Source organism: Pithys albifrons, chromosome 14 (assembly GCF_047495875.1).
Source record: "Pithys albifrons albifrons isolate INPA30051 chromosome 14, PitAlb_v1, whole genome shotgun sequence".
Lineage (NCBI taxonomy): Eukaryota > Metazoa > Chordata > Aves > Passeriformes > Thamnophilidae > Pithys > Pithys albifrons.
The window spans coordinates 19,754,589-19,774,758 of NC_092471.1; the positions used below are offsets into that span (position 1 = coordinate 19,754,589).

Genomic DNA, 20,170 nt, shown 5'->3' on the forward strand with positions numbered 1-20,170 from the left:
TCAAACCCAGCAATGCTGAAGCAACTGTGAAATACATCATTGTTCCATTTTGAATCTAAAAGCAGTGACCATTACAAAGAAACTGGAAATAATGCAAGTGAGCATTTCCTGCTCCTCCCCTCCTCTGTGCCTCTCCCAGGCATTGTCTGACTGCAGGAATGATGCACATTTCTGCCAGGAGGGCTTGCTCCTGGGCTCTTGTTTGCCAGGCAGGGCTGCAGACCCCCAACAGCTGCAGGAACCAGGCAAAGACAGGAGGGAGCTTGTCAGCCACAAAAAGAGTAATGTTGGAACTCCAGTCCTACAAAAATAAACATTCCACCATGTATTAAATACATTCTTGCCTGGCTCTGGCTGGCAAGGCCTGGTGACAGCAGAGCCCCCCTTTGTGTCACTCCTCTGCCCTTGTCCTGCTGGATTCCCACGGAGCAGTGACAGACTTGCCCTCCATCCCCTCTTTCCAGGTGTTTGCAGTGGACAGTGATGTGTGGCCATGGCCTCTGCTGCATTTTCCCTCTCTTTATCAAAAACAAACCTATCTTTAATCAAACAGCAGGGAGAAATAATGCTCTGAGAGTGCAGAGGTCTGTGCTTCAAACAATTTTCCACCTGACTTTGGATGCTTCATATTCTCATCTTGAAAATGTCCTTTTGTTTCCACATGGCTTTTTTTATGCACTGCTGTGTGTGCTCAGCACAGCAAACCTCCCAGGGCAGAGAGACACTCAGCCTTAGGGATTAGACATAAAAAGGGATGAAACACCTCCATGTGAGATTCCAAGAGCTGTGCCCCTGATAACCAGCAGCTGGTTATCAAGCTGGTAATCAGCTGGTGAGCTGTTTACTTGAGGGACTCAGTTTACAGATTTTTTTAAGCATTGCCTTTAGTGCCTGGCTGTTGCAGTGATGAATATTCTTAAGGCATCTTAAATTTTATATCCTCTGGAGTCACACTGGTGACTGAGTTGTTTTGACATGGCAACTTTTCTAGGCATCCATCTTTTGACAGTCTGGTTTTGCATTTTTATGGCTTCTGTTGAGAGTCTTTGGGGCTGGTTAGAGACTTTGGGGAAGAGACATTAAGAGGAGGTGGGCAGGAGGGCCAGTGGCACCCTGGGCTCCCCCAGGAATAGTGTGGTGAGCAGGAGCAGGGAAGGGACTGGGCAAGGGAGGGACTGATCTTCAATCCTGTGTCCAGGTCTGGGTCCTTAGTTCAGGAAGGACATTGAGGGGCTGGAGAGTGTCCAGGGAAAGGAACGGAGCAGGGAAGGGGCTGGAGCAGCAGGAGAGGCTGAGGGAGCTGGGAGAGCTCAGCCTGGAGAAAAGGAGGCTCAGGGGGCACCTTCTGGCTCTGCAATCCCTGCCAGGAGGGGGGAGCTGGGACAGGGGATTGGGCTCTGCTCTAGCAACAGGGACAGGAGGAGAGGGAACAGCCTCAGGCTGGGCCAGGGCAGGGGCAGGGGGCACAGCAGGAGGAATTTCTGCCTAGAAATGGTGGGCAGGCACTGACAGGGGCTGCCCAGGGAGGTTTGGAGTGCCCAGCCCTGGAGGTGCCCAAGGCAGGACTGGCCGTGGCACTCAGTGCTCTGGGCTGGGGGACAAGGTGGGCATCAGGCACAGGGTGGGCTCCATGGGCTGGGAGGGCTTTGCCAAGGTGGGCATCGGGCACAGGGTGGGCTCCATGGGCTGGGAGGGCTTTTCCAAGGTGGGCATCGGGCACAGGGTGGGCTCCATGGGCTGGGAGGGCTTTGCCAAGGTGGGCACCGGGCACGGGGTGGGCTCTGATCTCAGAGGGCTTTTCCAACCCAGTCGGTGTGGGTGTTCCTCCCGGGCCAGGCCATGGGTGCCAGAGGCGGCCCCGGCCCAGGAACTACAGCCCCAGACCCACAGCCCCCGGCCCAGACCCACAGCCCCCGGCCCAGAACTACATTTCCCGGCGGCCCCCGCGCCCGGCCCGCGGGGCACGTTGGGAGCCGTAGTTGCAGCCGCCCGGGGAAAGTTACTCCCGGGTTGGGGGGCACTTCCCGGGGCCGCCGCTGTCCCGGGCACGGGCCCAACGCTGTCCCGGGCACAACAGCGCTGTCCCGGGCACACCGCTGTCCCGGGAACACCGGCCTTGGCCGCGGCGCGGGATGGCGGAGCGGGCGCGGCTGGGCGGGCGCCCGCGGGGTAAGAGCGGGGCCGGGGATGGGGATGGGGATGGGACGCTCGGGGTGCCGGGGCTGGGCCGGGTCCATCCCCTCACACCCCCGTAGCGGGGAAGGGCAGCTGAGCCGCTCAGCTGCCCTCAGGGACTGTCCTGCTCCTCTCAGCGCGGCCGTGGGGCGGATGTGCGGCCCATCCCGCATCCCCCGGGCCGCATCCCCCGGCAGGGCCCGCGGTGGGCCGGGCAGTGTGTGCGGGGAGCGGCGATGAGAGGCCGTACGGGGCGGGGGCGAAGGGGCGGCGGAGCCGTCCTGCCCCTGCCCGGGTCCGTGTGCCGGTCCAGGCAGTGCCGGGGGTGTTTGGTACCCACAGCCCGGGCCTCTGCCCCGGCCGAGAGGGCCGGGCCGGGCTCTGCTCTGCTCTGCTGTACCATCATCTGCCCTCCCCTGCCCTCCCCTGCCCTCCCCTGCCCTCCCCTGCCCTCCTCTGCCTTCCCCTGCCCTCCTCTGCCTTCCCCTGCCCTCCTCTGCCTTCCTCTGCCCTGCTCTGCTCTCACTGGTCTCAGTCACCCCCTGGAGCTCATCCGCCCCTGCCCCAACTCCAGATGAAGCAGGAAAGTCTACAAATCCTGTGCTTTGATCTGTGAGAGCACAAAATGCCACTTGCAGGGCGATAATCCCCAAGAGTTAAAGGCTTTGCTGTCTGGCAGGGGCATCCCCTGGCCATGCCTGCCATCCCTGTGCTGTGCCCTCAGGGTACAGCATCCTGCCTTTTGTCACTCTGGGTCAGCTGGGGCCACAAACATTCACCATGGCATTTATCACAAGGTCTGAGCAGCTCCAACCCCATCTGCCTCAGTTCCAGGGGACTTCTTGAGGAGGGCAGGGCTGCAAGGCCAAATCTTTGGGGAGGAGGAGCTGTGGGGGAACTCGGGTGATCTTAAACACTCCTTCCTTTTACTTGGTCCTGTGACCAGCCAGAGTCCCACCAGTGTGCAGCATGTGCTGGGACAGCCCAACTCGTCCATATTTCAGCCTCCTGGGGGACTGTTGAGTCCATCATTGGCAAGTTGGCAGATGACACCAAGTTGGGAGGGAGTGTCGAGCTGCTGGAGGGCAGGAGGGCTCTGCAGAGGGACCTGGACAGGCTGGAGGGCAGGAGGGCTCTGCAGAGGGACCTGCGCAGGCTGGAGGGATGGGCTGATTCCAATGGGATGAGGTTCACCAAGGCCAAGAGCAGGTCCTGCCCTTTGGCCACACCAACCCCCTGCAGCAGCACAGGGTGGGCACAGAGTGGCTGGAGAGCAGCCAGGGGCAAAGGGACCTGGGGGTTGGATTGACAGGAGGCTGAAGATGAGCCAGCAGAGTGTGCCCAGGTGGGCAAGAAGGCCAATGGCATCGTGGCCTGGCTCAGCAATGGGGTGGCAGCAGGCCCAGGGCAGTGACCCTTCCCCTGGACTCAGCACTGGGGAGGCCACACCTGGAGTGTTGTGTTCAGTTCTGGGCCCCTCAGGTCAGGAAAGAGATTGAGGGGCTGGAGTGGGGCCAGAGAAGAGCAACGAGGCTGGAGAAGGGACTGGAGCACAAGTGCTGTGGGGAGAGGCTGAGGGAGCTGGGGGTGTTTAGCCTGGAGAAGAGGAGGCTCAGAGGTGACCTCAGCACTGTCTGGAACTGCCTGAAGGGAAGTTGTGGCCAGGTGGGGGTTGGTCTCTTCTCCCAGGCACTCAGCAATAGGACAAGGGGGCACGATGGGCTCAAGCTCTGCCAGGGGAAATTGAAGTTGGAGATCAGAAAAAGCTTCTTTGCAGAGAGAGTGCTCAGGCATTGGAATGGGCTGCCCAGAGAGGGGGTGGATTCTCCATCCCTGGAGGTTTTTAAGATGGGACTGGACGTGGCACTGAGTGCCATGATCTGGTGATCACAGTGGGGTTGGATCAAGGGTTGGACTTCATGATCTCAGAAGTCTCTTCCAACCCAACTGCTTCCATGATGATTCTGCTCTGTGATTCTATGTTTGGACATCTCACAACCTCCAGGCCCAGACTCTGCTCCTTGGCATTCTCACTTGCACTTTCCCATGATGAGATGCACTGAGAAGATCCCCACTCAGTCTTCCTTTCCTTCTCTCTATGTTGTCTCTGATAAATGATCCTCAGATCAGCCCTAGTGCAATATAGAATTGCAAATTCTATTTTAGTTCATTTGTCATTTTTATTCCACTTTGTAATGATAATTTTTCATTAAGCATCTAATCCTGCCCTAGTATTTTGTGTCAGCAAGGCTCAAGGTGCTTTACAAAAGAGGTAAAAATATGGTTATTCTAATTATCCTTATTAAGGCTTAGGCTTTGGGCAGCCTCTGCAGATATTATAGGCCATAAATAATTAAGAGTACAATCTAATTAAGAGAAATCTGCAGTTGTGAACTGAAGTGCCACCCTGAAGAAGGCAATGGTCAAAGGCATGGCCTTGTAACCTCATCTCCCTGATCAGAACAGTGTCCAATTATCCCACAATCTTCCCTCTCCTGTCTGGCCTGCCCCACCAACAGGCACTTCCACTGCAGGATCCCAGGAATGTTCCAGGGAGCAAAGCAGTGTGGAGACTGTTCTATTGAAGTCCCTTATCTTGTCATTGTAGTAAAGGTCTCATGTTTGCCAAAAGGTCCAGCCTGAGCTGGCAAGGTTGGCCATAGAACTGACTGATTTTTAGCAGAAATAGGGTTTGGAAATTAAAAGCATTGCTCAAACCAGAGTGCAGAATATATAAAGAAGGTTGTGGCCTGGATCCAGTTCATCCATGACCTAAATAAATTTGTGACCCCAAAACTTGCTCTGGACACCTTGTCAAATTTCATCCAAATTGGACATGAACTTTCCCCTTTGGGAATTGCGGCTCTGGGTTGCTCCACTGGCTCTGTGTGTGTGGAGCTGCTATCAGAGCTGCTGTTCATCTGCATCATTCAGCAGCAGGGCTGGTGGAGGAATCCTTGTTCTCCTTCCAAATACCTGCTGTCAGACACTGCTTACTCTGTGGGGAGGGGTTTGTGGTCACACAGTGTTCAGCAATGACCTACTTGCAACGTTCTTGTTAGGCAGAGAAGTGTCTGAGTTTGGCTTTACATTTCACCTTCTCAGAGTAAATCATTCCTGTGTATCACCATCTGCTGTCAGTGCTTTGCTTTTGTGAGGGATCCTGAGGCTGGGGAAGGCACTTTGGAGCGTGTGTAACTACAGCAGCTTCTCCCACTGTGCCATTGGAGTGTCTGACTTGGCTCAGAGCAGGCACAGACCACCTTGTCCATGAACATTCCTGAATCTGATGAGCTGTAGCAGCTTTCTTACCACTAAAGAAACTGCACCTGTGTTAGTCTGGTGGTGTGTAATTTCCTTGAGAGTTGGTGTTAAAGGAGCAGCTCAGATAAAGCTGGAAAAGCCCAGGCTGTCTTTCTGCCTGACCCTGATGGGGCTTAATCTTGGCCAGGAATGTTGGTGCAATTCAAATGTAACTCAAAGGAATGATGATTCCAAGTTACATTAAAATGAGTCCCTAAGTCCCTTAGGGTCTTGGAGAGACCTATATCTTGAGACAGCTGTGCTGTAATTTCCTCATTTATATTATGTTCACTGTGATTCAGTCTCTGGAAGGTTTGAGCAGTGAGGCACAACTGGGGCTCTGAGGAATGATGGTGTGCTGGAAATGTGCTGCAGAGGGCAGGAGAACCTGTGGAAATAAGCAGGGAGAGCAGACTTTGTGAGAAGCAGAAAGAGGGAGGGAGGTTGAGAACAGAAGAAAGTAGTGAAGGACAAAGAAAGGAAAAATATAAAAGAAAAATCATGAATAAACCTAAACCAGCCCTGTTGTAGGAAATGATTGGTGTGGTGGGGCTTTGCAGTTGGACCAGCCTTTCCTGAGAGCATTGCCACATGTGGCTCATGGGAGGGAGGAGAAGGGCAGAGGGGGCTCCTGGAGAAGGGCATGTCCACACAATGGAGCCTTTGGTTCCTTCCCTTGCATATTTGTGGAGCGCTCACGTTTTGCCCTTACCCCAGGAGACATTCCCACTTCCTTTGATTTTCCGGTGTTTGGAAGGCGGAAGGAGATGAGGCACTGTTGGGTTCCCTTATTAACTTAATCTGTGCAAAGCCCTGCATAAATCACTGGATTTCCTCGCCTTGGTTGGAGGAGGTGTTTGCAGAGTGAAGTGGAACAGAAGGTGGAGGTTCCTGCACGGGGAGGGTTGACACTGTCCCAGTCCTGTGCCTGTGACTCTCAGCCGTGCATTGCTTTGAAGTCTGAAGCTCAGGAGTCTGCATTAATGATCAAGGGGCAGAGCTGAACACGGAATTCCTATGGCAGGAAGGTAAAGGTGTGGGTAGGAATGTGGGAAGGGAATATTTAGGAGCAGTCTGGCTTGTATAGTTAATAATATTAAAAAAAATAATCATTTTAATCTTCTGTAGTTACTCAGGTTCTCAAGGCTTTGAGCATCTTCCCATCCCTGTAGATCAGTGCTCTGTTGCTGGTGCTGTCATGTCCACAGTATTAACTCCCTTGAAAAGCAGAAGACTTTGGGTTTTAAAACCTTTTGCTCCTTTCTACACCTGGGAACTTGCTGTGATCCCTTAGGCAGGAATGTCTGTTCCTCATGCAGTGTTTTAGAGCTGGGGTTGGTGTTTGGCTGTCACCCTGCCCCGTTCTGCCAAGTGTCAGAGCCCTGAATTCCTAAAAAGTTTCTTGGGACTCTCAGCAGATGTGAAGCTCTTTTGAATGTGAGATTTGTCAGGAGCAGAAGGCATTACAACAATTAATCCTGACTTTGACTTATGACTGTGTTAAAACTCACTTATTTTTACCACTCTGTAAAGCTGTTCAAGCTCTAAGCTATTTCTGCAGTTTCTCTAATTCAGGAGCTGTTCTTCCCAATTTTTACTTCATAAATAGTCAAAAGTGCTGTGTATCTTGCTGCATTTAACATACAGATATCTACTGACTGAAACAGTGAAATACAGCCTGGGTTTCAGTTTCTGACCTGCTATTTTAACTGCTTTTTCCAGAACTTCACCTTACTTGCTCCAGTTTCTAGATTGAGCACTACACCAGTCCCCTCTAAGCCCCAGGATTACCAAAATTCAGATTTTTCTGAAGAAGCAAAAGTCAGATTTAAAACATTTTCAAGATTTTTTTCAGGTCACAGATTTCCAAGATTTGGCTTCCATGTGGGGATGTAATGAAGCAGATCCTAAGGTGGTGTTTTTATGGAGCTGCTGTCCCAGTCCTGGCCCTGGGCAGCAGGGGGTTCTCAGTCTTGCTCCAGGTGTTTGCTGTGTGAAGGAGGATACAGACCCAGCACAGGGCTTGGGGAGCTCCTGCTCCCACACCATTTAATCCAACCATGGCTGAGCCCTCCACCTGCTCAGAGGCCAACTCTGCCTCTTTAGGTGGAAAAACCAGAGACCTCAGGCCCCTCCCTGTATTTTTCTTGGTAAACTTTGGGTTTCTTTATGTCTTTAATACCACAGTGTACATGAATATTTGTGGAGGTGTCTGAGGTCTTTAGATCAGCTTCATTAGGTAAAACTCTGATGCAAATCCCACTGTAGCCCAGCAGAAAAACCCCATCTCTGACACTGCTTTTCCCTCTTGCCCCCAGGTAATTTAAAAGACAATTATTTTAAGCCATTCAGTGTGTACTGAGCTTTAGTTCATTAGCTAAGAAGGAGTATGATGCCTTTTCATACTGCATTTCAAACTAAAGAACAAAAAGCTACCTTGAAAAATGGCCTTTGGGAAGCAGGTGGCAAAAGCCAAGCAACTTGAGCCCTTTGCTAATGAACACTCTGTCCTTATCATTTTCTCTTTTGTTTCCCACGTTTCTGTGAGCTGCATGTAGATGCAATTGGCCAGTTTTTAACCCTTGTAACTGCTGCCTAGTCTGGGCACAGTTTGGGAGCTGGGACAGCTGTCACCTGGTGCTTGGCTTTGGGGTTATTCTGTTGCTGCTGCCCTTTGTGCAGGCTCTGGCTCAGGTGTGGGAGGGTAATCCAGGAGAGTTGTGGATAAGGCTTGGGGGCATCCTGGGGAGAGGCAATCCAGGTTTTTCCAGCTTCCTGCCAAAGGGTGGTGCAGAGTCAGGGCTGGGAGCAGCTGTGCTTTGACTGAAGCAGCAGCATTTCCACTGTGCCTCCTGTCAGGGAAGGTGTTGGAGCTGTATGAGGACTCTTTAAGTAGAGCTATTTTTCTTGGCTTAGCTCTGAAATTGATGGAAGGTGTTCTGGTTTAAAGGGAAACCAGCAGGAGAAACAAACCCAACACAAGAGATTATAAATCAGAGTTACAATTTAATAACAATATTACAATGAATACAATGGCACAAAGAGAAATTGGGTTTAACCCCCAACCCCAGCAGTGTAACCCACCCCCTGGGGCACAAACACAGGGGGGTTTGGTGGCCCCTGTGCTGAGCCCCACGTGGTTCCTCTGAGTCCAAAGGAAAAGGAAGGGACAAATCTGTTGGTGCAGATGATGGCACAGTCTGGTGGAGAGTGGTGGGCTCCTCCTGTCCAGGGTCTGCTCCTCCTCTGGATCCCACAAGTGGTTCCCCAAGTCCCCAAACCCCCAGATTCTCTCCCCTCAGGTTTGGGTGGGAGCCCCCAGTGCCTCCCCCAGGGCAGGGAGTTCCACACTGGGGGATCTGACTCTGGCAGTCAGGGGGGATTTTGGAATGGTTGCTGGCCCCTGAGCAGAGCTGAGCCCTCAGGTGGGTGTGGAGGTGCCAAGGAGTCCCTGCAGGGCAGTTCTCCCAGCTCCTCTGCCAGGCTTCTTTCCCAGCCAGCTCCCAGCCTGAGGGCTCAGCTGTGCCCTGGGCAGCTGCTGCCAATGGGCCATTGGGAACAGTTGCTGGGCAATGGCCCAGAGGGTAAATGATGATTGCCCATAGTAAGTGCAGTTCTTCATGACTGTGTTGTTTCCAAAATCATAACTATCTCCTAGAGTTGCTGTTTGTCAAGTTGATAGGGATCTAATTAATCATTCATTTAAAGCAAAAGTGGCATTTCATACCAAGGACATAATGCATTTTCATTTCTCATTTTTTTCTCAATACCTATTGAACAAAGATCACCAGCAGAGAGGGCTGCTGCTCTTCCAGAGTGTTGCAGCAGCTTCTGAAATCAATTGTAAAATCGAATCAGACTTTGTTCCATAATTCTATTTTCAGTTTTTCATTAATGTGAAAATACAATGTTAATCAATTACCTGTAACTTGATATCTTGCTGTATTTAATTATCAATATTTTTGTAGCTTACTGCAGGACTGTTTGTAGGAGCACAACTATGTGTTCAGAAAAATTCTAACTGCCACTTTTTTAAGCAGTTATTTAACAGAAATTAACCTATTTTGTCCCATGCATTGATATTTTCGTACATAAAATTATTTCTCCTTTCATTTCTCCTCTTTAATATCATGTTCAAAATAAGCCATTTACTCTGACATCAGCATAAAAAACAAGTTGCAAGAGGTTTAAATCAAAGAGCACCCCCTCTCCCCCATCCCCATGGTATTTATCAATACAGTTGCACCATTATAAGGCCAGGAGGCTTGGAAGAGGTTGGGCTTTTTGGTTTAAATCAGCCATGGTTGTCTCCTCACAGCCTTTATGGTCATTGCAATATCAGGATTATTTGTTTTTTGCTGCAGAACCTGCTGTGCATCTTGTTCCAGTGTAACTTCATCATTCTTTGGTCAATGAGAGCAAGAAAATGCTGTGCTGAAGTCCATGTTGTCCATGTCTTACTCCTGCAGTTCACTCTGATCCAAATCCACTGGAAGCTGAAGGAATCTTTTTATTCATTTCAGCAGATTTTGAGACATCTCCTTTTTAAAGAGACATGAGAGGCAAGAGTGGAGAGTAGCAAGGGAGGTGGTCCATTTTCCTACACCAAGGTTGTTATAATAGACATCAGTTATGGCTTGCAGGACCCTCTCTGGGAGAAGAATAGTCTTGTACAGAAATCCCTGTGTTCAGTCTAACCCTGCTGTCCCTCTTTTGCCCCAGGTACATTTCACTGTAGGGCACTGGGGTGGGAATGTGTTTAGAGCAAAGCTGGAACATTCATTTCTATGCAGTTGGCAGTTGTTTATCACTCTCCTGGTTACACATCTTTCTGCTGACATTCTGCACAGAGAGAGGCCAAGGTTCAGCAGTGAGAATAATTCTCCTTACAGGTGGTACCTGATCAATCAGCTCACGGGTGACAGGTCTCTGCTGACCTCTGTATTCCATTTCACTGTGTAAGCTGTTCCTTTGCTCCCCCTTCCTGCATGGGCCCTTTCTGCTCCTGGGGAACCACAGCACTGGAGTTACACTCCATTAGAGGGGCCTCCCAGACTGACACACTGCAAGAAATCTCAGGCAGTGGCATGTAAATCCTTAGGTGAGCAGGGCTGTGTTAGAGTGTAAATCACAATACAGACAGGGTATGAAGTTGGTTGTGAAAAAGTTTTTGTATCAATTACTTCCCACCCAGAAGTTATGTGGTCATCAAAGTCTGATTATATAGAATTGATAGAATAATACACTTGTGTAGAAAGACATAGCAATGACTTTAGTGAAGGCCAGAGGAATCCCTAGTGTGTAACTATTCCTGCTTGTGTGTTTGGAGAAGTAGAACTTCTCTATTGATTCTGTGTCTGTCAAGTTTCCTGGTTTCTGGTGCTGTTAAGTCTGTGAATACCTGTCATTGCCATCTTGGTGAATGAAAACTGGGGTTACATAGACTTTGTGCCTCAGTCTTGTGTCTGTCAGGTTGGTTCTGTGTCTCTGCAGAAGTTGTAGCTGGTCTCCAGTGGCAGGACCAGAAGGAGCTCTTTGGGCTTTGTTACAGCTCAGGGCTGGATGGAAGAGCAACACCAAATCCTCTGTGTATGACTTTGAAATGGCCATGAGCACCCTGAGTGCTGAAACCAGGAGGTTTAACTGCAGCAAAAGGTGCAGTGCTGCAGTCCAGGCTCACCACATGTGTGGGCACAAGGTGCCCTGTGGCTCAGAGACTTTCCTGGGCCTGGACAAACCACGTGCCTTGGTGCTTTCTTCACACATTTCTTATGCTTCTTACCAGGTTTTATTTCAGTCTTGTTTTGGTCTGTATCCCCTAATGTATTGCTCCACTTCCTTATTTTTCTTCAACGAATCTGTCAGACTGACCTGGAAGTGTTCATGGCCAGGTTGGGCAGGGCTTGGAGCAACCTGGGATAGTGGAAGGTGTCCCTGCCCATGGCAGGGAGGTGGAACAAGATCTCTTTCAACTCAAACCATTCTATGATTCCATGACTTTGATTTCTATGACAAGAAATTTAATCTCCCTTTTCAGAAATACCTATTCCTTGCTCCTGCTTACCTGGTAAACATACTCAGCTCCTCTTCTTAGTGTTTTTTACTATTTCTTACATTACTGCCTATTTACTGTAGGGTCATTATTTCACCCAACAGCATATTTATATACTGGGAAAAGAAACCCCTGCCCTGGTGGTGGGGAGGACGTACTGGCTGGTCCCAAGAGCTCAATGGCACTTCTGAGCCCTGCTAAGATTTGTTTGTATGTGCAAGAAGAAAAGTTCTGTTAAACTGGCCCGAGATCAGAGATGCACAGAAATTAATTTTCCTCCCTCTCTGCTGACTGAGCCTGGAGTGAGCAGTGCCTGGACAGGAGGGATAACAGCAGCAGCTTCCTGAGCTCCAGCTGCTGGGGACAAAGGGCGGCGGAGTTACAGACATTCCTGGAGGGAGGAAGTTTAAGATGGAGGAATTTTAAAGAATGTGAAGGACAAACCTCTTAAAAAATTGTAGGTGGAGCAATTCCAGGTCATCCAAACACTTCCTAAGCCCAAGATTTATAGTCCTGCTTTGAACTAGTTGCCGTTGTGGCGTTTATCTTTTGTGCTTTTTAACACAACTACCTCGACCTTTGTGAGATTGCAGAAATTGGCCTGAGCACGCTGGAGCAGTTATGAGGAACCCCTTTCTTGTGTTGTTTCCTGAATTCCCACATTGTGGCGTGATGTGTGTGTGGAAACCGCTCGCTTCCTGTGCTGGCAGCCGCCCAGATGTGCGCTGAGGGCTGGGCTGGAGCTGGGAGAAGGGAGGAGACAGCGGGGCAGGGTTGAAAGGAGGAGAATCTGCACTTCATGTGGCTCTGTTCTTTTGCAGTTTGATAGCACCGGTACCTGTGGATTAAACTGGATTAAACATGAGCACTGGAGCTGGAATAAACAGCAGCAGAGGAGCCGGGTTAACATGCCTGGGGCAGGGCTTGCTGCTTCCCAGTGCTTGCATGAAGCAATAGCTCTGCTTTCCTGAGCACTCTGCCTTATTAGCTCGGTTCAGACTTGGCTGTAATAATGCCAAGGTCAGGGGTTCAATCCCCTGTGTGGGCCATTGACTTAAGAGTTGGACTCGATGATCCTTGTGGGTCCCTTCCAACTCAGAATAGCCTGTGATTTCTGTGATTCTCTCTTTTCTCCTGTATTTTCTTTGAGCATGTGGGAGGGAGACAGGATGTGTGACTGAGGCACAGTTAACTCTTCCTCCACTCTGTGTTTCCCTCCTAGCTGTGTTACCCTCCCAGCTCTACCCCTCAGCATCCAGCAAGTCTGTGCTTCAGGAGCTCCTTCTGCCTTGCCTTTCTTCCCTAGCGTTTGCAGCCTGGAAGGTTCTGGGATGTTAACGAGCTGCTTACATGGCCCTGAGATCAGCTGAGTTGGTTCAAACTTGGCTGTAACAATGCCAAGGTCATGGGTTCAATCCCCTCTGTGGGCCACTGACTTAAGAGTTGGACTCAATGATCCTTGTGGGTCCCTTCCAGCTCAGAACAGTCTGGGATTCTGTGGGATTCAGTGTTTCTACATGTGTTGCAGTGAAATGTTCCAATGAATGCATGGCAGTTGTGAGGGGGAAAAAAAGATGTTTATATATGCTGCATTTGGGTTTTCTGCAGTTTGACTTCCTGAACTTTTGTCCAGACCTTTTTTCAATATTAAGACTTGGGAATGTCAGAAAGGATTTGTTTGCACAGAGCAATGAAAAGGTTAATGGCTGAATCATGTCATCTCCCCTCACATGAAGGCAGAATTTCCCAGTGCAAGGATTTGATGTGTGTCCAGTTTATTCACTTTTAGTACTTTTGGAAACTGGTGGCCTCTTACAGCCACATTTTATCATACTGGGACTACTTAAAGAGCTTTATATTCGCACAGTCAGGCCTTTATGTACGAGATGAACACAATGACAGCTTCATTCATTTTTTTTCAATCTTTCTTGAAATTCCAAGTTAGTGACCAGGAGCCAAGTGGAAGCTGTCACTGGGAGATCATCCTCCTCCAGAGTTCAGGACAGGAGTGACCTCACTGGGGGAGGATTCAAGTGCTTTGTATGGAAAAGCTGGGGGTGGATTGTAAAAAAGGCAGGGTACCATTGTCTGTACACAAATAAGTTCCAATTGAAGGGCCAGTTTGTTATCTCGGCCTTGCCTAGGCCAGGAGTTTGCCCTGATTGCAGGGATGGGGTGAGGAGAAGTTGATGTTGCTTACCCCATTTCAGAGCAAGAGCTTTGCCTGTCTCATGCACAGTCTGGTTCCACTGCAGAGCTGACAATATTGCTGCCATTGCCAACCGCTGTTAGATCTTCTAAAGGAGTGAGAGTGGTTTCAATCTTTCTTTTTATTACCATTTTGGGATTCTTTTACTGCCTTTTGAGTGGGGAGACATGCACGAAAGGTGGTATGTTCATGCTTTGCTTTAAAGGTTGTGACATGTTTAAAGATAAACCGTTTTAGAAGTTGAAATTCTACAACATGATTCCAGGCTTTAAAGCCTTAGACAGAAGCCATCTCTGAGCATGGCCATCATCTTTTATTGTGTGGTAAAATGCTGAAGCACAGCAAAATCAGAGTTGTATTTGGGGAAAAGAACTGAAGTCTTTTCCACCTCTCTTCCCACAGCGCCCATTTGATCCAGCTGTGGTAGAGCAGCAGGTCTGTGGATAATTGCCGTTGGGACAGGCTGAGCCTTGGAAGGTTTTGTGATGTACATTTGGTTTTTAGCAGAACATCACATACAGAGAACTGCTTTAATAGACGGCCTATGTGCAGTTAGTCATGATTAGTTCTTGCTGCACTTGAAATTGTCAGCATTCGGCCAGCAGAAAGCGGGTCAGCAAAGCTCCTTGGCTGGTGTGCATTGGTGTAAACCCGTTTCCCTGCAGCGATTTCGTGGGTCGGGTGTGAGACCTTGGGACTGACTGCGGTGGATGTTCCCGCAGGAGCCTGGTGGTTTGTGGGGTGCAGCCCTTGCAGCCCCTCTCTGCCTCTGCTGTGGGGCTGAGTGAGCACTGCGGGGCTTAGCGGGGCTGAGCGGGTCCTGCGGGGCTTAGCGGGCTGAGCGGGTCCTGTGGAGCTGAGCGGGTCCTGTGGGGCTGAGCGGGCGCTAGGGGGCTGAGCGGGCACTGCGGAGCTGAGCGGGTACTGCGGAGCTGAGCGGGCACTGCGGGGCTGAGCCGGTCCTGCGGGGCTTAGCGGGGCTGAGTGGGTCCTGTGGAGCTGAGCGGGTCCTGCGGGGCTGAGCGGGTCCTGTGGGGCTGAGCGGGCGCTAGGGGGCTGAGCCTGCGGGGCTGAGCCTGAGGGGCTGAGCGGGTCTTGCGGGGCTTAGCGGGTCTTGCGGGGCTGAGCGTGGCTGAGCGGGCACTGCGGGGCTGAGCCGGTCCTGCGGGGCTTAGCAGAGCTGAGCGGGCACTGCGGGGCTGAGCCGGTCCTGCGGGGCTTAGCGGGGCTGAGCGGGCACTGCGGAGCTGAGCGGGTCCTGCAGAGCTGAGCGGGCACTGCGGGGCTGAACCTGCAGGGCTGAGCGGGTCCTGCGGGACTGAGCCTGCGGGGCTGAACGGGCACTGCGGAGCTGAGCGGGCACTGCGGGGCTGAGCCGGTCCTGCGGGGCTTAGCGGAGCTGAGCGGGCACTGCGGAGCTGAGCGGGTCCTGCAGGGCTGAGCGGGCACTGCGGGGCTGAACCTGCAGGGCTGAGCGGGTCCTGCGGGACTGAGCCTGCGGGGCTGAGCGGGCACTGCGGGGCTGAGCGGGCACTGCAGGGCTGAGCGGGCACTGCGGGGCTGAACCTGCAGGGCTGAGCGGGCACTGCGGGGCTGAACCTGCAGGGCTGAGCGGGTCCTGCGGGGCTGAACCTGCAGGGCTGAGCGGGTCCTGCGGGGCTGAGCTGCGGGGCTGAGCGGGCACTGCGGAGCTGAGCGGGCACTGCGGGGCTGAGCCGGTCTGAGCGGGTCCTGCGGGACTGAGCAGGCACTGCGGGGCGGAGCGGGAACAGCGGGAGCACTGGAAACATGGGAAGTACTGGGAACACGGGGAGCACTGGGAGCACTGGGAACAGCAGGAGCACTGGGACCACTGGGAGCGGTGGGAACACTGGGAGCAATGGGAACACCGGGAGCACTGGGAGCACCGTCGGGGCGGCTCTGCAGAGGGACCGGGGTGGTCCTGGGAGGCATCAGATCCAGCATCGCCACCAGGATTATCCTGCTCTGCTCTGCACTGGTGCAACCTCCCCTTCAATATTGTGGCAGCTTTGGGCACCACGATGAAAGAAAGGTACTAAGCCATTAGAGAGTGTCCAAAGGAGGGCAGCGAAGATGGTGAAAGGCCATGAGGGGCAGGAGTGTGAGGAGCGGCTGAGCGCACTTTGGTTTGTTCAGCCTGCAGGAGACTGAGGGGAGACCTCATTGTAGTCTACAGCATCCTCCCGAGGGGCAGAGGAGGGGCAGGCACCGATCCCTGCTCTGTGGGACCAGGAACAGCACCCAGGGAATGGCTGGAGCTGTGTCAGGGCAGGGACAGCACCCAGAGAATGGCTGGAGCTGTGCCAGGGCAGGGACAGCACCCAGGGAATGGCTGGAGCTGTGCCAGGGCAGGGACAGCACCCAGGGAATGGCTGGAGCTGTGTCAGGGCAGGGACAGCACCCAGGGAATGGCTGGAGCTGTGCCAGGGCAGGGACAGCACCCAGGGAATGGCTGGGGCTGTGCCAGGGCAGGGTCAGGTTGGATCTCCGGCAAAGGCTCTTCCCCCAGAGGGTGGTGGGCACTGACCAGGCTCCCCAGGGCAGTGGGCACGGCCCCAAGGCTGCCAGAGCTCCGGGAGGGTTTGGACAACGGGACAGGGCCAGGGTGGGATTGTTGGGGTGTCCTGGGCAAGGCCAGGAGCTGGACTGGATGAACCCTGGGTGTCCCTTGCAGCTGTGGATCCTCCGTGGCGGTGTGCCCGCCCCGCACACAATAGCGGCCGGGCCGGGAGCGGGGGCGGTGCCGGTACCAGCGGCTGTACCGGGGCGGCACCGGGAGCGATACCGGGGCCGTACCAGGGGCGGTGGCAGGTCTGTGCCGGGTGGCAGTACCGGGGGCTGTACCACGGGCGGTGCCGGTACCGGTACCGGTACCAGGGGCTGTGCTGGTGCCAGGGCGGTACCGGGGGGCAGTACCGGGGCGGTACCGGTACCGGGGGCGGTGCCAGGGGCTGTGCCGAGGACGTACCAGCACAGTCCCCGGTACCAGGGGCGGTGCCAGGGCGGTGCCGGGAGCAGTACCGGGGCAATACCAGGGGCGGTGCCGAGGCGGTGCCGGGGGCAGTACCAGGGGCTGTGCCGGGGCGGTGCCGGGGGCAATACCAGGGGCGGTGCCGGGGGTAGTACCAGGGGCTGTGCCGGGGCGGTGCCGGGGGCAGTACCAGGGGCGGTGCCGGGGCGGTGCCGGGGGCAGTACCAGGGGCTGTGCCGGGGCGGTGCCGGGGGCAGTACCAGGGGCTGTGCCGGGGCGGTGCCGGGCCCGGCGGGCGCTTCCTCCCCGCCCCCGGCCGAGCGCGTCCCGCGGTCCGGCCGCGCCGACAGCAGCGGAAGGAGCGGAGCTGCCCATCCTGCCATCCCATCCCATCCCGTCCCGTCCCGTCCGATCGGAGCCGCCGCGTGTGCCCCGTGCTGGGCCGCCCCGCTCAGGCAGCCGCGGAGCCGGAGCGAGCGATGATGCCACGGGCTGCCCTTCCCCGCCAGGGCCGCCGCTGCCCCGCGCGGCGCTGACACGGACACTGACCGCGGAGCCACCGCTGCCACCGAGCGCGGAGCCACCGCTGCCACCGAGCGCGGAGCCACCGCTGCCACCGAGCGCGGAGCCACCGCTGCCACCGAGCGCGGAACCACCGCTGCCACCGAGCGCGGAGCCGCTGCGGGGCCGCTGCCACTGAGCGCGGAGCCACCACTGCCACCGAGCGCGGAGCCGCTGCGGGGCCGCTGCCACTGAGCGCGGAGCCGCTGCCGCCGGGACGGGACCTCCCCTTCGCTTGGTGTGTTCCGCCGATCTCCAGGTACCACTGTCTTCCTCCCTTGAACCGCGGGCACGTCCGGGCTGACCGTATCGGATTTTTAGCCCCCCCACCCGCCCCATCTCGATCGCCTGTCTGAAAGAATATTTATTTTTTAATAAAAGTCAACCCACAAATCTAGTTCGTATCGCATTCGCCTTTCTCTGGAGTCTGGTTTACTTCTGCAGTTAAAAAAGTTTACTTCGCCTCCTCCGGTTTTATTGACACTGAGGATGAACAAGGATTTGCAAATGAAAGCGCCTTGAAATACAGCATCTTTTGGAGAGAGCTCTGCAGTTCTGCAGCCTGTTGAGTCTCGAATTCCACCCTTTGCCCCTGTGGAATCCACTGTTCTGCCCTTTAGTCTCTGGGCTAAAAAACCAAACAACAACAACAAAAACCCGAGGAGAAAAAGAATACCTTTGGCAGCAGGGAAGCTTTGTGTGACTGACCCAACGAGCTACAAGTGTCCAGTGTCTGAAAAGAAGAAAACCCTTTTGTCTTCAGCAGATCAGTAGGTAAGAGACGTGCTCATTGCACAAGGGACTCGGCATTCATTCTTCAGCCTAAACCTGGCAGTTAAACTGGCTCTCTGTCAGCTTTTGCCCATCACTTCTATCTCCTGTAAATTTTACTTTTCATCTTGTAAGAAAAAAAATTTCAGTCGGCCACTACCACGACAGTAAATTGCCAACTCAACAGCGATGTCCTTGTGTGTAATTGGAACGAGTAACTCGGTGGAAGCTGCTGAAGTGGTTTTGTGTCAGGCTGTGGTTGAAAGCAGCTCTTTTCGTTTGAGATATAAATATAATCACAGGCATTGTGCCTGTAATCCACATGTTGAGATTGTCCTTGCTGGTCATGCTCCACCAAGGAGCACGTATGTGCCTTTCCATGTCATGTGTGCAAACAGGGCTGCCACAATTCAGTGGATTTCTTGTTTCACACTGGAATGTGTTTTACATTAAGTGCTTTACTTCTGTGTCACAGGGTGTAAAAGTGTTACATCTATAATTAACCTGTTTGAACAGATTATTGAACATGGCTAGGCACATGCTTGGGACTATGCAGGGCCATTATGAGGAGATGTTTCCTTTGTTTTGAGATTTTTTTTCAAAGGAAGGCTGAAAATACAGCAGGGACGTGCACATAATAACTGGATGGAGGCCCAGGTTCTGTGCAGGGAAACATATTTTGCAGAATACTCCTTTCTGCAGGGGCTGAGTGCTGGAAGTTCCTGGTTTACAAGTGATAGTACTGCTGTGATTGCCTCTTTTTCCTTCTCCCCCAGCTCTGTAACCACATACCCCCTTCCCCACAGCCATAGTTTCATTGCCCCCAGCCCTTTCTGCAAGGAAAGGACCTGTGGAATTTTGTGTGGCTGGTAGTAGGACTTCTTGTGTCAGGGAGGATTCTGTTATTCCCTGTGGAAACACACAGCATCCCCCAGCAGGAGGAACTGCCTATTCACGTGGTGAAACCAGCCCTAACATCAGGCTCTTCCCACTGCGTGGGTTTTTCCTGTGGGTGATACAGGAAATGCTACATTTTGGTCTGTCCTGGTCCTCACTCTTTTTTTTCTTTTTCTTTTTCTTTTTCTTTTTCTTTTTCTTTTTCTTTTTCTTTTTCTTTTTCTTTTTCTTTTTCTTTTTCTTTTTCTTTTTCCTTTTTTATCTTTTCTTTCTTTCTTTCTTTCTTTCTTTCTTTCTTTCTTTCTTTCTTTCTTTCTTTCTTTCTTTCTTTCTTTCTTTCTTTCTTTCTTTCTTTCTTTCTTTCTTTCTTTCTTTCTTTCTTTCTTTCTTTCTCTTTCTTTCCTTTTCTCTCTCTCTCTTTCTTTCTCTCTCTGTCTTTCTGTCTTTCTCTCTGTCTTTCTCTCTGTCTTTCTCTCTCTCTCTTTCTCTTTCTCTCTTTCTCTTTCTCTCTCTCTTTCTCTCTTTCTCTTCTCTCTCTTCTCTCTCTCTTTCTCTCTCTCTCTTTCTCTCTCTCTTTCTCTCTCTCTTCTCTCTTTCTCTCTTTCTCTTTCTTTCTCTCTCTCTTTCTCTCTCTCTTTCTCTCTCTCTTTCTCTCTCTCTTTCTCTCTCTCTTTCTCTCTCTCTTTCTCTCTCTCTTTCTCTTTCTCTCTCTCTCTTTCTCTCTCTTTTTTTCTCTCTCTCTCTTTCTCTGGAGGGATTTCTGTGACAAAAGAAAGTGGAAAAAGTGTCCTGTTCCTGCCTTAAGGAGGGGCAGCAGGTCAGTGTTTTGAGCTGGCAGACCCCCAGAGAGCTGGGGGTGCCTCAGTCCCTGCTGAGGTGCAGCAGCCAGTGGGGCATCTCGTGGGCACCCTGGGGTGGAGGACATGGCACAGGGTTTGGCTGCTGTCTCGCTTTTTTCTGCCACCCTTGATTTTTTCTGTGGCCTGAACTTTTCTACCAGATCAGGGTGGGAACCCAAGAACCACATTCTTGAGCTTTCCCTGCACCTTTGTGCTGCTCCTGTGTGAGTGATGGGCAGCATCAGGTCAGTCTGCAGGGCTGATAGGAAATCATGAACTCTGCTATCAGGACCATGACCCTGTTAAATCTTTGGGTCAGACCTTCCCCAGGGTTCCCTCAGTGACTGCTCCTCAAGGGAAACAGGGTCATG

General features: G+C 52.5%; 1 protein-coding gene across 2 annotated transcripts in view; it reads left to right on the forward strand.

Moving 5' to 3' along the window:
* Positions 1 to 1,970: 1,970 nt before the first annotated feature.
* Positions 1,971 to 20,170, forward strand: part of AMOT (angiomotin) — a 69,866-nt gene continuing 51,666 nt past the window's right edge. The window contains exon 1 of one of the 2 annotated variants that reach the window (XM_071569616.1): positions 1,971 to 2,169. The gene's annotated coding sequence lies outside the window, so the exon portion shown is untranslated. Of the gene's footprint in view, positions 2,170 to 17,024; positions 18,067 to 20,170 lie in introns of those variants that run through there. The other variant, XM_071569615.1, reaches the window with a different exon arrangement.